This window comes from Vulpes vulpes, chromosome 12 (genome assembly GCF_048418805.1).
Source record: "Vulpes vulpes isolate BD-2025 chromosome 12, VulVul3, whole genome shotgun sequence".
Classification (NCBI taxonomy): domain Eukaryota; kingdom Metazoa; phylum Chordata; class Mammalia; order Carnivora; family Canidae; genus Vulpes; species Vulpes vulpes.
Genome location: NC_132791.1, coordinates 47,374,206 through 47,389,573, shown reverse-complemented (window position 1 = coordinate 47,389,573; position 15,368 = coordinate 47,374,206). Strand labels below are relative to the sequence as shown.

The window sequence follows — 15,368 nt, the reverse complement described above, 5'->3', positions numbered from 1 at the left end:
AGTGATGACCTCATTCAACTTCACCCTAGCTCTTGGTTGTCTCTCAAACCTTTGTGATTCTCAAAATAACCTGATTTATTCTTGATATTCCCCCATTGTAGAGAGTGTGCTAAGACCTGTCAGTGATTCAAGGGGAAGAATCTCATTTAGCATCTAGTTTCAAGCTGATTGGAAACCACACTCTCAGGCGTCAGCTTTTAAAGTATGCAAATAGGGATCCCTGGGTGGCGCAGCGGTTTGGCGCCTGTCTTTGGCCCAGGGCGCGATCCTGGAGACCCGGGATCGAATCCCACATCAGGCTCCCGGTGCATGGAGCCTGCTTCTCCCTCCGCCTGTGTCTCTGCCTCTCTCTCTCTCTGTGACTATCATAAATAAATAAAAAATTTAAAAAAAAATTAAAGTATGCAAATATATAGTCCTCTGGGTCACAATCATAATTCCTGCTGGCTTCCAGACCAGGAGATATGGAAGTGTCCCCTGGGTGGCAGTTGCAATAATTGGGGCTCTAGAAGAGTGTATAAACTCTTTTCTGGGAAGTCTTATCAATCTCTAGCAAGGCCAAGGGGGTATGCAAGGATGGTGTATCTTTGTTTATATTGCCCGGATGCACTCCTCATCCTCTAGATGTATGGGATACCTAAAGCCTGTCCCTCAGGTTGAAGCTCCAGGCTAAATAAATAGATCTTTTTCACAGGAAGATTGGGGTTGTGTTTTAGTTTGCTGTCTGTGTAGTGCCTTGGGGTTGATGGCCCACCAAAAACTATCTTTCCAATTGTTACAGTCTTGGCCACCAGGGTCAGGCAATCAAGGAGTGTCCCTTGTATGGATTGTGCATGCCCGCTGCTTTGGGCAAGACAGCTAGAGAGTGTAGGAAGTGGGTTGTCCTCACCAGCTTCAGAAATGCAGTTGAGCAGATGTTTTCACTACATATCTGCCCCGCCTCCCCCAGCCTTCAGTAATGCAGTGCAAAATACCAGCTTTGGGCTGAAAGCTGGAATGTAGTAACACTTGCTCTTGCCTACTCCAGCCAGGAAGTGGAGGGGCACTACAACTGCCCCTGTGCTCTCTGGCCTCAGCACATGGTGTAAGTGCTCCCCCCCTCCATCACAGCAAGGTTGTAAGAGGGTGCTGCATCTGAGCTCACCTGCCTATGCTTGCAGGCTACCTGGAGAGTGCAATAACTGTGTCCACCAGTATCTCCATCTCCAGGAAGAACCTTAACTGTCCCCTGCCTCTTCAGCCAATGTTTCCAAATTGGCAAATGAATGTTCCTCATATAGTATAGGTGCTTTTCAAACTGCTGTTTTTTCACTGGGTCTTGGGACAAGTAAGACTATATATGAGCTCTCCAAGAAAAGAGTCTCAGTTTTTTATTGTATTCTGGGACTCCTTGTCATCAGACACACTGGTTTTCCAAACCAGATTTTGGAGTTTGTCTTTCCAGTGCAGATCCCACAGGCTGGGGCACCCAATATGGGAGACTAACTTTTTACTCCTCTGGGAAAAGCACCCATCTGGTGGTGTCTCCTTCTCTATTGTCTGTTGCCATGCCAGGGGTCAGATTTATTTTTTTGTGAGATTCTGTCTGTACCTCTCCTACCCATCTTGATGTGGTTCTTTTTGTTGTATACTGTTGCTGCTATTCTTTTTGTGGAGAGCAGTTCCTCTAGTTTGCAGGTCTTTTTCATAGGGAATCGATCCAATATGTAACTGTAGATTTGGTATGTTCATGGGAAAAGGTAAGTTCAGGAACTTCTCATCAACAAATAAAACCCTCTCCAAGAATTTCCATATGGACAGTGCTGAAGGTGAAGTTCAACTCTAAAGAGAGCCAAATTGTAATGTGTGGGGGCAGAGGAGGACTGTGAGTTAGAAATGGGAGTGGGAGGTTGCATATAAGATAATTCTGATGTGAGTTGGAAATTTTTTAAAAACCATGAAATCTACAATTCTCGTATTAAATTTTAAGATGGAGATGGGGAAAAGACAGAAAACAGGGAATCTTGAATGTTGACAGGATTGTAACTCTGTTGGCTCTTTGAATGCAATTAAAAACCTACCAAAATCTCACTTACTCAGATCTCTTTCTTACAGTGATTTGGTTCTCTGCCAAACTTTGGGTAATAAATAGAATCTGCAAGCTCTCTGAACACAGAGCTGCAGCTTTTCAGAGGAGAAATCAAAACAAGATTACACGGTAAGAATAAAAATAATATTCTGGTACTTTTTTTGTCAGGTTTGGTAAAATAAGATCTTGGGAACCACATAGAACTGGTTTTTCTTTCTATAAAATAAAGGATTAGGCTGATTTGTTTTTTATTGCCAATACCAGTAAAAGTTGTTAATAATAATTGCTACTAACTTGTAATTCCACTTCAATTTCCTTTGGATGATTTGGGAAATTATTAATAAGTTGCTAAAATTGATTATAAAATGTCTTTATAGTAAGCTTCCCTCCTCTACCACAAAACTTTATAAAACAAGTTGATAATTCTACTTCATATTCCTAACACTTATCCAAAATAAACCTACTCACTATTATTTACCCGTAGCTTAAAAAAGGGGGACAAATAGAAGAACTGAGAGGGGCCATCCCTTCAAAATAATCTGCTCAAAAATAAACAATTTTTGAAAAAATAAGGAATTGGTATCCTAAGTGAGTAAATTCAAAAGCTCATAGTTTTGCTACTATTCATTTAAACACTTTCTTTATAAGATTGTTTTATTCGCTTTATTTCTTGCTGTCTGCCTTGTGGCAATTTTTTTTCTCCTGCACTTTTCTCTGCCTTATCTTCCCACTCATAAATACATGCCTCCAGACTATTTTAATAAAGAAAATGGCATGAATCCTAAAGAATTGTGGCTGCACGAAGTTGATTTCAGGTCTTTGGAATTTGAGAGTTTAGGAATAGGTGTAGTTGGGTCTTCCTGATCCCTTCTCAGCACTGTGCCTCTTCAGCTTGAATCATCCCTGTATGCCACTGTGGTCCAATGCTGTTCCCAATAAATCCCTACCTATTGCTTCTTACATTTGTCTTTAGAATATTTGTGCTCCTCTTTAAAATTTTTCCCTAAAAAGACATAGTTCTGTGTTCAGTAAACTTTAGAATCCTCTATTTCCCAAAGTTTAGAATGCTTGAAAAGAATCATACAGTTGAGTAGTCTCCTGAAAATTCTTCCCTCTTTATAAATGGGAAAGAGAAAGAGGTACATCCTGGCTGTAGATATTATAAGCTAAATAGTGATGGGAAATAGAAAACGATCTGGGTTGTTGCTGAGAAAATGAACTAGGCTGCTACAAGTCGAGGACTATAGGAAATCTAAGATCCTTTCAGAAAAAAATGGAAAAAATGTGAAATTTGAGCTGCAGAGAGCAATGCTTGCACAGAGAGTTCGTAACTACTTAAGGATAACTTTTCTTAGAGTTTGAAACAGAGCCAAAAGTAAAGCAAGAGATTGAGAAATGGGAGCTGCCACCTCTGGTTAGGGTCAGCAGAGGGTTCAAGGAACAGAGCTTCTTCTTCCCAGAACTAACTTCTGGGAATGTGTCTGAGATTCTATTGTAAAAAGTTCGTCCGTGGGGGAATTAAATCATTACAGGGAAATACTGTGGCGTGTGTATGCATGTGTAGCACTGAAGGGAAGAAGAAAAATAAACACCAAATATTTTTGCCAGTAAATCTTGAGAAGAATCATAGCACAAGGCCTTTTTTGGAGATATGCCTGCAGAATTAACTCTTTACAAAGAAGTTCTGCAGAGGGAACTGCATTGAGGGAAGAAAAAAATGTACATGGGAGAGTTTTTATGTCAGTAAATCTGGTAGTATGAAGTCATTTTTGGAGATGTGAGTATGACTGTGCCAAAAATCAATGCATTTTTTACTCAACAAGTTGAAATTTTGGCAAACACGGTGGAAATCAAAAGTCAGATTTTTTTTTTTATATCACAGCTTGTAGCGACATTTAGAAACATTAAGACCAAAAATCATCTCCTTGAATAGCAGAAAGAAATCTTAATTCCTTCAAACAAAATGATACTTAGTTCAAGGATTTCAGGAAATTATGGTAGAACCTCTCATCTTTTTTCAGTTTCCCTCCAGGTTCTCTGCTCTTTTTCAGTTTCCCTCTGAATTCTTTGCATATTTATATGCAAAAGTAAGCTTTAAGAGAACACAGTCTTACTGGGCAGGCAGAGTTCACTGTTGCAGAATATGGGGAAGTAAGGAGATCGGGCGCTTCCTCCCTGTGACAGGCTCCTGGCAGATACTCACAGGCTGGCCCGGTTATTGTCCGTAGATCACGCTGTATCTGTGAACATAATTGCTTTTGTTTTGCTCTATGCAAGGAGTGCAATATAACATAATAGTAAAAATACACAGATTTTTCAAGTCAGACAGGCTTTAAATCCATCATTTATCTACTGACTACCTGTGTGATTTGGGATCTTATTTAACTTTCCTGGCCCTGATTTCTTTTCCCTTTGGTGTAAAATATAAAACAAACAAAACGGTACCTATGAAGATAAAGCAAGTCAGAAGAAGTCATTAAATGTAACTTATTAGTCATGGATCATGTACTAAATGTTAGGTATTGTCCCTGTATTACCTATTTAATCCTGAGAGCATCTCTGTGAGATAATATCCTCCATTTATAAAATTCAGCAAGAAAAATTTGGAAAGATTGTACTGACCCAAGATGACCCAATCATTAATTTTCAAATCAGAGGTTAAAACCCACAGTTAAGCCCCATGAGGGAAAAGAACCAAGAAAAAAGAAGATGGATTCCAAACACTTCATTTAGTGAGACTTTAATTTGTAAAGCTATTTTCTATTTAAAGTTCCCATAATTTTCGAACAGAAAAATATTAGTGAGATGACATTAAAACCCTGCACTTATTTTTTTAGGGTTACACTCATTGCCATCTGAGGGAAAATTTCCCTGTCAGCCACCATTTTCTTATGCAACGTCCTTTCCCATTGATATTACCAGAACCAAGAGGAGTCGACCCACAAACTTGACTGCCTGCTTTCACTTTTAATTAGCTATATTAGTTACTGGAGGAAATGAAAACTTGTCTAACAGTTCATTTATAAGTAGAATGTTAACTGAAGTGTGATATTCAAAGTCCTTCCAAGTCATTTCATTCGTCACTATCTGTCCAACCACAATGACCTATTGAATATGTATCATATGTATATGATTTTCATAATAAATTTTACTTAATTTTTCTTATAATCAATTTTACACACAAGTTTACACACACACAAATTTTGGTAAACAAACCCAACTGATGTTTTCAAAAATAAAATAGTAGTAATACTACTATATTGGTAATCTGTAAAATTAATAGTAAAAATAGTAATAACAGTACTGCTAGGGCAGCCCAGGTGGCTCAGGGGTTTAGTGTCACTGGCCCAGGGCGTGATCCTGGAGTCCTGGGATCGGGCCCCACATCGGGCTCCCTGCATGGAGCCTCCTTCTCCCTCTGCCTGTGTCTCTCCCTCTCTCTCTCTCTCTCTCTCTCTCTCTTTCTGTGTCTCTCATGAATGGATAAATAAAATCCTTTAAAAAAAATTAACAGTACTGCTATCGGCCATTTGAATTTTTTTTAAGATTTTATTTATTCAGAAGAGACACAGAGACATAGAGAGGCAGAGACACAGGCAGAGGGAGAAGCAGGTCCCATGCAGGGAGCCCCCATGTGGGACTTGATCCCGGGACTCCAGGATCATACACCAGGCTGAAGGCAGGTGCTAAACTGCTGGGCCATCAGGGCTGCCTGAATTTTTTTTTTTTAAGATTTCATTTATATATTGGAAAGAGACAGCAAGAGAGAACATGAGCAGGAGGAGGAGCAGAGGGAGAGGGAGAAGCACACTCTCTGCTGAGCAGGGAATTTAATGTGGGGCTCCACCCCAAAACCCCAGGATCATGACCTGAGCCAAAGGCAGACATTTAACCAACTGAGCCACCCAGGTGACCCTGGCCATCTGAATTTATTTTTAAAAATGCATTTTAGTTACTTATAAGTTTTCAAAATCTTGTCCTGATACAAAAAAATTTCAGTTTATCCTATATCATGCTTTTTCTTTCATACATAATATTTTATTGGTTTTAATGTATCAATTTGTATGTCCATACTATTATGCTATAATTTTGTTTAAATATAAAATTATTTAAATATTTAACTGTTTAAACTAGCTGATATGGAAAACAGAATGATGATTCCTCAAAAAATTAAAAATATAACTACCATATCACCCTGCAATCTGACTTTTGGGTATATAACCAAGAGAATTGAAAGAAGGATCTTAAAGGGATATTTGTATACCCATGTTCATTGCAGTATTATTCAAAATAGCCAAGAGGTAAAATCAACGCAAATTTCCATTCACTGATAAATGGATAAAGAAAATGTGGCATATAAATACAATAGAATATTATTCAGTCTTTGAAAAGAAGGAAATCTTGTCACATGCTGCAACATGGATGAATCTTGAGGACATTATGCTTAGTGAAATAAGCCAGATACATATACTGTATATTATATTATGTCACTTATATGAAGTGTCTACAGTAGTCAAACAAATAGAAACAGACAGTAGAACAATGTCACCAGGGGCCTGAGAAAGAGGGAAACATGGAGTTGCTCTGCAATGAATAGAGCTTCAGTTTTGCAAGATGAAAAAGTTCTAGATATCTGCTGCAGAACAGATTTAGTTAACACTACTGAATTTAATACATTTAATAAAATTTAATTACAAATTAATTAAGGGGCAGCTGGGTGACTCAACTGGTTAGCGTTTGCCTTCAGCTCAGGTCATGATCTCAGGGTCCTGGGGTGGCTCTGCATCAGGCTCCCTGCTCAGCAGAGAATCAGTTCTCCCTCCCCCTCTGTCTCTCCTCCCTCTCATGTTAAATCAATAAAATCTTTAAAATAAAATAAAATAAAATAATAAAATTAAATTAAAAGAAAAAAAAGAAGAGCTTTGAGCATGGGGGGAAGGGGGAAAATGTTTAAATAATCCAGCTGTATTTAAAGATATTATTAAATCAGTGTTGAGAATACATTAGTGGTTTGCCATTTCATTTTAGGATTTAGAAGAAACCAATGTAGATTACATTTAGACAAAAAAGAAAGATAATTTGTATCACTTGATATGCTTTGGATGCCAAAATAGAATAATGCATTGAACATGGCTTAAAATATAAGGACACTTGTTGGTCACTTAACAGGAAGTTCTAAAGTGGGCAGTCCCACAGTTGATGCAAAGAATCAGTCATCCCCTAAGACCCAGGCTCTTCTGATCTCTCCCTTTATGGGAGATGGTTGGCCCAGCTCTGAACATCATCACATCCTCACAGAGGCCAGTGCAAGCCAAAAAGTGCTTACCCTTAAGGAAAAAAATTTTCCAAAAGCCCCAGACACAACTCCCCTTTGTTTCACTGGCAAGATCTGAGTCACATGCCTATTGCCAGATGCATTATTGGCAGACAGACAGGATTGACGTGAATGGCTTATGTTTCTGCATATCTAAATTTATTCTTTGGGGAAAGAAAAGAGATTTGTCAGCTAAGAAACAACATTCATCCCAGGGAACTCTCAACATCCTCTAATTCCTGCAGAACTCAACCTTTTTTGTTTTTGAGAGCTTTGCGAAAAGAAAAGAAAGAACTTCTGAGAAGGGCAGCCAAACTCTTCAAAATTACCATGAGGAGTCTGCCTTATTTCAAAAAACACCTCAAAAATCTCTTTTAATCTAATTTTCAATTTCTTCAGGTCAGAAAGCTAAGTCTTTAATTGGGCATAACAGAACCACTTATTTTGTACTAAGAAGAGAATGTGTGCATTTCCTGTCTGATAATTTTCCAAATAGCTCAATGCATTCTTAAACACAGATGCTGACACTTCTTTAATTATTTTAACCATAATATAGAGTGCTTACTTAATTCTGTCAATGAGTCCCTTTGACCACTACACTTAAGGATGTGGAATGTAGAGGCACCTGGGTGGCACAGTGGTTGAGCATCTGCCTTTGGTTCAGGTTATGATCCTGGGGTGCTGGGATTAAAGTTCCACATCAGGCTTCCCTCAGGGAGCTGCTTCTCCCTCTGCCTCTGTCTCTGCCTCTCTCTGTGTGTCTCTCATGAGTAAATAAATAAAATCTTTAAAAAAAAAAAAAAGAACGTGGAATATATATATTTTAGAATTCACTGACAGTCTCCCTGTTTTTAACTTAATATTTTTTCATTCACATATAACACACATACAAAACTGCACAAATCATGACTGTATAGCTTAATAAGCTGTCGCAAAGTGAACAAATGTAAGTAACCATTTAAAGAAATACAAGGATATAGAACTCTAAGATCCTCCTCATGTCCCCTTCTAGTCACTATTCTGTACCTCAAGAATAGCATTATGCTTTCTAATATGTCACATTCAATTTGCCTGTGGGGTTTTTGAACTATTTATAAATGAATTCATACAGTATTTACCCTTTTGCTTCTAGCTTTTCACTCAACATTGTGTTTGTGAGATCCATCTTTTAGCTGCACATAGATGTAGCTTGTTTATTCTCATTTTTGGTTAGAATTCCAATTCTAAATAAATGTGCAACTGTTTATCTATTATACTGTAGATGAACATTTTCAGTGTTTCCAGCTTAGCATTATATGACTAAGACTACTATGAACATCCCCTTATTATGTCTTTTGGCATTTTTATACCTTTCATATATACCTTCAAGTAGAATTGCTGGCCCAAAAGTATGCACATGTTCAGCCATAGTGAATACCATCAAATTATTTCCTAAAGTGGTTGTAGCGATATGAACCCTAATCAGCCATGTATAATAATCCCATTTGTCCCAAATCCTTGTAAATACTTGATATTTTCTATCATCTTCATTTTAGCCATTCTGATAGGTGGGCATTGTGGCCCTCCTTTAATGCATGCATTTTCTTTACCTTCCCTAGAAATCTATTATGTTAGTGTAAGGCAGCTAGTAATTTCCCCCCAGACTTGAGTTAGCTAAGCAGACACAATTTAGAAAAAAACAAAAACAAAAAAACAAAACAAAAAAAAAACATGTCTTCCCTAAGACTGTAATTTTGGAGTTGATGCATTTGTCTATTGTTTCCCAGTTACAAAGCAACATTAATTAGGGAACAAAACAAATCATCATATTGTATTTGCATTCCAGGGGGGAAAAAGTCAAGAATCACTTTAAGTATCATACCATAGAAGAAAAACAAAGGATTATTCTCTTAACCCCATGGTCACAACTTTAGTTTTTATGGACTTTTTTTTTTAAGCAAACCTATACCTTTATTTATTTACTTTTCAGTAAGTTTAGATCCTTGAAGGGTACAGCATCACACGGATTCTGTGGCTTTAGCAGGAAGGTTACTTCAAATTTGGCGTAACTGTGTCACTGTTTCCATGAGCATGAGTTACTTTTCCCCAAATTACTCAGTTTTTTTCAGTTTGCTACCAGGAGTTACTGTGTTGTTCTTTGCTGTGTGCACATAAGCACATCTCTTGCCTAGATAAAATCCAATTTCATCTCTGGAATAAACACTTTCAATTTCAAAAAGAGCTGTGTGCTCCTTCTGGTTCCAGAGACCTCACTTATAGCCAGCAAAAATGCCCGTGGACCACAGACATCCATCGTTTTAGGATTCCTGTTCCTACCAGGCCTCCAAAGTTTCCAAGACAGAGGAAGATCTAGTTTTTATAGACTATACAACAAACTAAAAAAAAAAAAAAAATTACTCAAGGTATTATTGAATCATTATGAGCTAAAAATCTACTCTGATTAATTTTCTTAATTAAAACATTGTTCAAATGACATATAATTTAACAAAGTATCTGCTTTGTGAAATGTATCACAAGCACCTGATAAAGCAGGTCACATCAAGATCACATGTGACATCAAAATAGTAAAGGCTGACTAGCTGACCAGTTTTTGTTTTAGCACAAGGACAATTCTTATCTTCTGGTTCGGTGTCAGGAGCCTGGAATTTATTTTTGAAACTTATCTTTAGTCTTCATAATATAATTTGTAAGTACTTGGCTAACCAGTAGTTGGTTTTTGCTCTTAAAGAGAAAACTTTTTTTGTCATGTTTTTATTTTTAAAGGAGGTCTGCTACATTTATCTTCCACCAATGCAATGTTTTGTTACCTCAGTTACTGCTTAAGGCTGCCCTCTCTTGCTTCTAAATTTTAGAGATTAGAACTCCTCTTTCCCCATTTCCATAAATATTTGGCTCATCCTTTTAGAAGTTCCTTTTGTTATTCCTTAGTTTTCCAAAGCCTACTAGCTCCCAGGATCAATTCCAGAAGTATCTAAGCGGCATCCCTATGCACTGGAAATTGAAGTTAGGTATACTTTCCTTGGCTTTAAATATATATTGGTGGCATCTGGAATAAATTTCTCATCAATGCTTTATGTGGTTGAAAAATGTACCATACCCAAGTCTGCCTCTTTAAAAATGAGCCATTTTAAAGATATATATTACATTCTACTCTGAAGATGAGCTTCAAAAATGTAAATATGCCTGTCTAAAAAATCTCATGTTTTCTCTTAAAAAACAGCAAGTCATCTGATACAATTTAGGATACTGCACAAAGAACTGTATACTTGTTAGGATCTCAAATTATGCAAATATTAAGGTACTTTAGGCTTTGGAGTCAGGGCACTATCCTCAGAATCAAAATTAACAGTAATGTGCAAGTTTTATTCTTAGTTAAGGAATCTACTTATGTTATTGCCAATTCCAGATGTTCTTACACATGTTGGTATATATTTGTAGAGAATTAGGCAAGACTCAGGAATAATTCTTCCATACATACATATACATAGGTGCAATGACTATCTTTTCATGAACAGAGATGATAGATTTTAAAATATATACAAATGATATATACATTTATCTTGGGACACAACCCTTTCAAGTTATCTTTCTTTGTGGATCTAAGCATAAATAAAGTTTTTAGAAAGCAAAACAAGTCAGGTCTAAAGCAGTGAACTGAAGCAAAACAGATTGTACTTCATCTCCAGCTTTGGGTGCTGATTCATGACTCAGTGACTCAGGTATATATACATACTGTGGCTTGGCACCTGCTTTCTCTGTGTGTATTTCTCAGCAAAGCCTTTCTCCAGATTGAGATTTTTGCATCTATTCCGACTTGTTCTGCCACCTTCTACAGAATGCTGTGTCAGAACTATTTTCTGTAACTCTGCTTTAATTACATCTTCTAAAACCTTTCTCATTCTACCCTCACATTATATTATAAGCTTAAAGGAAACAAAGCTTCATCTCCTTACCCCCACCTGAAAACTGAGCAGCTTCACTGGTTCCTAGAGATGGGACACGGTACTATGTAAAAATGTATTAAAACAGTTATTAAATCCCATACATGAAACATAAGGACAGCGCCAAAAAATTCCCTGATAAACTAAAACTGTTCTCTGTACTTTCTTCACACTTTGTTTTTCTTTGCTATTGTTCAGTATTGTAAACAGCAGAAGGGTAGAGAGGAAAGAGCAGTGACAGCTACCACCTTGTGAGCTGGGAAACCAGAGTTCTTGTCCTGACTCCACATGTACCCATTCACTAGCTATGTGACTTTGAGTAAAGATCTGCTCTTAATCGTTCCAGAAATACCTAATGTTAATTTCACAGATCTAGGGGCTACTCTAAGACTTCCTATGTATCCATAAACCAAATAAAAAAATTTTTTTCCTCATCCCAGTAGCTTAATTTTCCTCAATGACTGACAATACAACTTTCTCTCTTTTTAAAATGTTCTGCAGGTTCATAATTAATTTATCAAAATATGGATTTCTTTAATTTTTTTAAACTTGCTTGGGATTCTTAGATCTGAAGATTGGAGTCCTTCAATAATTTTGGAAGTTCTCAGCCTTTATACCTTCAAATATTTCCCTTCCCTATTTTGTCATCTCCTTCTAAAATTCCAAATAGATACACATTATCTATCCTCCAAGTTTCTCACCCCCTTTTCCATCTCTATGTATCTTTGAATTGTATTCCAAATAATATCTTTTTTTCCCAAAGAAAATCTTCAAATATATTTTCTAGTTGACTGAGTCTTCTTCATCAAGTTCAGGTGCTATTTAATCTGCTGTTTAATGAAGTTTTAATTTCAATATTAAATTTTTTTTATTTTTAGAGATTCTATTTGGATCTTCCTTAAATCTAATTTTTTCTGCTCCTGTTTTCAATAGTGTTAGAATTCTATCTAAAGATATTAAAATCAGTTGTTTTATATATCATTTCTGATAGTTCTAACCAACTTTACAAGTTGGGTCCTGCCATCTGTTCTTACTGTGGCTCTCACCATGGTGCCTAGTGTTCTTGTTTGTTTTATTGATTGCAAACTACTCATTTGCCCTGGAAATTTTTCTGTAAATGAATACTTTGCGGCTTGGGCAATAGCTGAGTTCATCAAGATAAGATTTGTGTTTGCCTTTCCCATTTTTCTTGAGACACTACCAACCTAAAGCTATTTTTTATTTAATTCTCTATTTCAGACTTTTGGAAACACACAGATAGTGTGATTTCATACTGCAAACCCTTATGGGGGCTGACTTCTCATGAGGAGAGAAATCCTCAGAAGAATGGTTTACTTTCTATCTATTGCCGAAGTTAAGTCAAACATGCTTCCTAGTGGTCCCCTTCTGCCAAGTGAGGTTATTTATCTCAATCACCCTTACACTGCAAAGAAGCAGCCCTTTGGGTGTTCAGGCTTAGGCCATGCATTATTAGAATCCCCATGTTAGGCATATCCTGGGCTTTATCTCCTGGGCCCTGCACTTCATGTAGTTGTCTACCCTGTCTCCAGGATGTAGCAGACAACTTTAGGAAAAAGCCAGGGTTTCTTGCCTCCCAGTATTTTGAATACTATACATTCTTTACTTTCATTCCAGTTCAACAATGAGTTTGAAAAGATCTTTTTGCATATTTCTTTCAGAATATTGATTGTTTTTGGCAGGAGGATTGGTCATAGTAACTAATCCATCATTATAATGAAAACAAAGTCTCTGATTAACTTTATAATGGGCAAATATTAAAATTTAAACGTATAAGCCAGATTTATTAATAAATAAATTACTTATTTTTATTTTTTTAAGATTTTTAATTGATTTTTAAAAATCTCTTGGGGTTCTATGCAATAATACTTTTTCAGACAAACTTTCCACTTCTAAAAAAGTCTTTGAAACTTCCCTCTTCCAACCTTAAACTGTGATGATTTTTTCTTATGATGCTGCTAAATCTACTCACCAACTAGACCACCAATGATGACCACTGTCAATGAACTGGCTTTAATCTCATTCTCTCTTTATAGGGCTAAATAATCCAGGTGGCAGGGATTTATGCCAGATTATCAAAACTTTAATTTGTTTTCTTGTAGCAAAACCGTTTTGATCAAGTAAACTTTAAGCAGAAACCAACTATGGATAAGGAGTTTCTGCTCTGGGTGTGGGGTTTAGGCAGGAAGATCTGAAACCCAAGAGGTTTGGATTCCTCGACCCTTTTCTAGAGCACCTTATGAATTCTGAAAATGTTTGCTTCAGGTTTTAGCCATGGAATCTTGGGCAAATTATTTGATCTTTCTTCGCTCCAGTTTTCTCACCTATATAATGGGGAAAATAATAGTACCTCCCTGACAAAATTGCTCTGATGATTGAGTGATTTAAATATATAAAGCACTTGGTACAGTAGTTGGCACACAGTAAATATTATATAAGGGTAAATTTTTTAAAAACACAGAAGAACTCTTATTTTTTTATAAATTTATTTTTTATTGGTGTTCAATTTGCCAACATATAGAATAACACCCAGTGCTCATCCCATCAAGTGCCCCCCTCAGTGCCTGTCACCCAATCACCCCCACCTCCCACCCACCTCCCTTTCTACCACCCCTAGTTCGTTTCCCAGAGTTAAGAGTCTCTCATAAGAACTTTTATTTTAACTCTACATACTCCTTAGAACTTTTCTTTTAACTCTGCATACTCCTATTGAATTTTTTATGTTCCACTGAATTTTTACAAAATCCATAATTTGTGTATTACTTGTCTAATTTTACTTAAAAAATTTTGTTAGTAAAAGAAAATGATCTCAACTTTAAACTTCAGAATTAAACCAAAACCAAAGACCTATTTGTTACATGTTGCTTCTTTCCCATATATTGCTTTCCTCAAACACTTAAGAGTTTCCCAAATCCATTAAAAAAAAAGAAAAAACTACACTATAGACTTTCTCTCTGCAGTTTTGCCCTAAGACAGAATGTAGCCAAGTCCATGGCTCACCTGGATTTCAAATCTGTCTCTGCCTGAGATATGGCTCCAGGTTACTTAATTCTCCCCTTGTTTAACTCTATCATCCTATCATTGTGAAGTAGCAAAAGGAGAAGAAGAAGGCACAGGGCTGAGTCAGAACTTGTGCATTTTTCTGAGAATGACATCTTTTGGGGAGCATGGGGCTGGTACAGCTACTGTTATTGAAGAAGTAACCCAGGGAAAGGGAAAGAAAGGGGCTGGAGTGGGAGCCTGTATAGGAGCACAAGAAAGAGTCAAAGGGATAAGAAGATCCTGGCTTTCATGCACCTTCTTCATTTTTGAGATGAGGAAACTAAGACCTAAAGAGCTGAAGAGCCCTGCAGGGCAGGAGCAAATCTTAAGTCTAAGCTTGAGAATGAAGGTCATTCTACCTCTTCTTCAAAAATCATTAAAGATTTTGTTCAACACATAGTTAGGTCTCCAAAGTATGTGAGACATGAGGAGGGGCACCAGAGGGGAATAAAACAACACACTCAAATGAATGATTTGAAATGTTTGGTCACACTAAAACCACAGGGCTTTAGGTCAAACAGAAAGTCAGCTTCCTTAAATTATTTAGAAAGAACATTGACCCAGGAATGAGAAGACCTGAGTTCTATTAGGGTGAGTCATATAAAACTGTCATCTTTGTAGGCCAAAATGTAGTAGTACCAATCCCACACTGCTCAATCCACAGTTCCAGCTCCACCAGTCAGTAGATCTTTGGGATTTGAACAAGGTCTCCACATCTGTTCAGTGTATAATACCTTCTTTACCTAGTATGTAGGGTTTTTGCAAGGACAGATCCAAAGTACCCAGTATTTCCTGGATGGCTGCTATTGATAATTGCTTGGGAAACAAAGATGACTAAGGTACAACCCTTGTTCCCGAGGAGCTAGCAGTCTAGCTGAGGAGTTAGGAAATTGAATATAGTTTGATGTGATAAGCAAGTAAGAAAGGAAGCAATAAATTTTGCGTGACTGTGGGTGATTAAGGAAACAAAGGCATTTGAATTGGG

General features: G+C 37.1%; 1 protein-coding gene across 1 annotated transcript in view; it reads left to right on the top strand.

Annotated features, from left to right (window-relative positions):
* Positions 1 to 1,622: 1,622 nt before the first annotated feature.
* Positions 1,623 to 15,368, top strand: part of IL33 (interleukin 33) — a 37,621-nt gene continuing 23,875 nt past the window's right edge. Inside the window, exons 1-2 of the mRNA XM_026001362.2 lie at positions 1,623 to 1,739; positions 2,095 to 2,197. The gene's annotated coding sequence lies outside the window, so the exon portion shown is untranslated. The remainder of the gene's footprint in view (positions 1,740 to 2,094; positions 2,198 to 15,368) is intronic.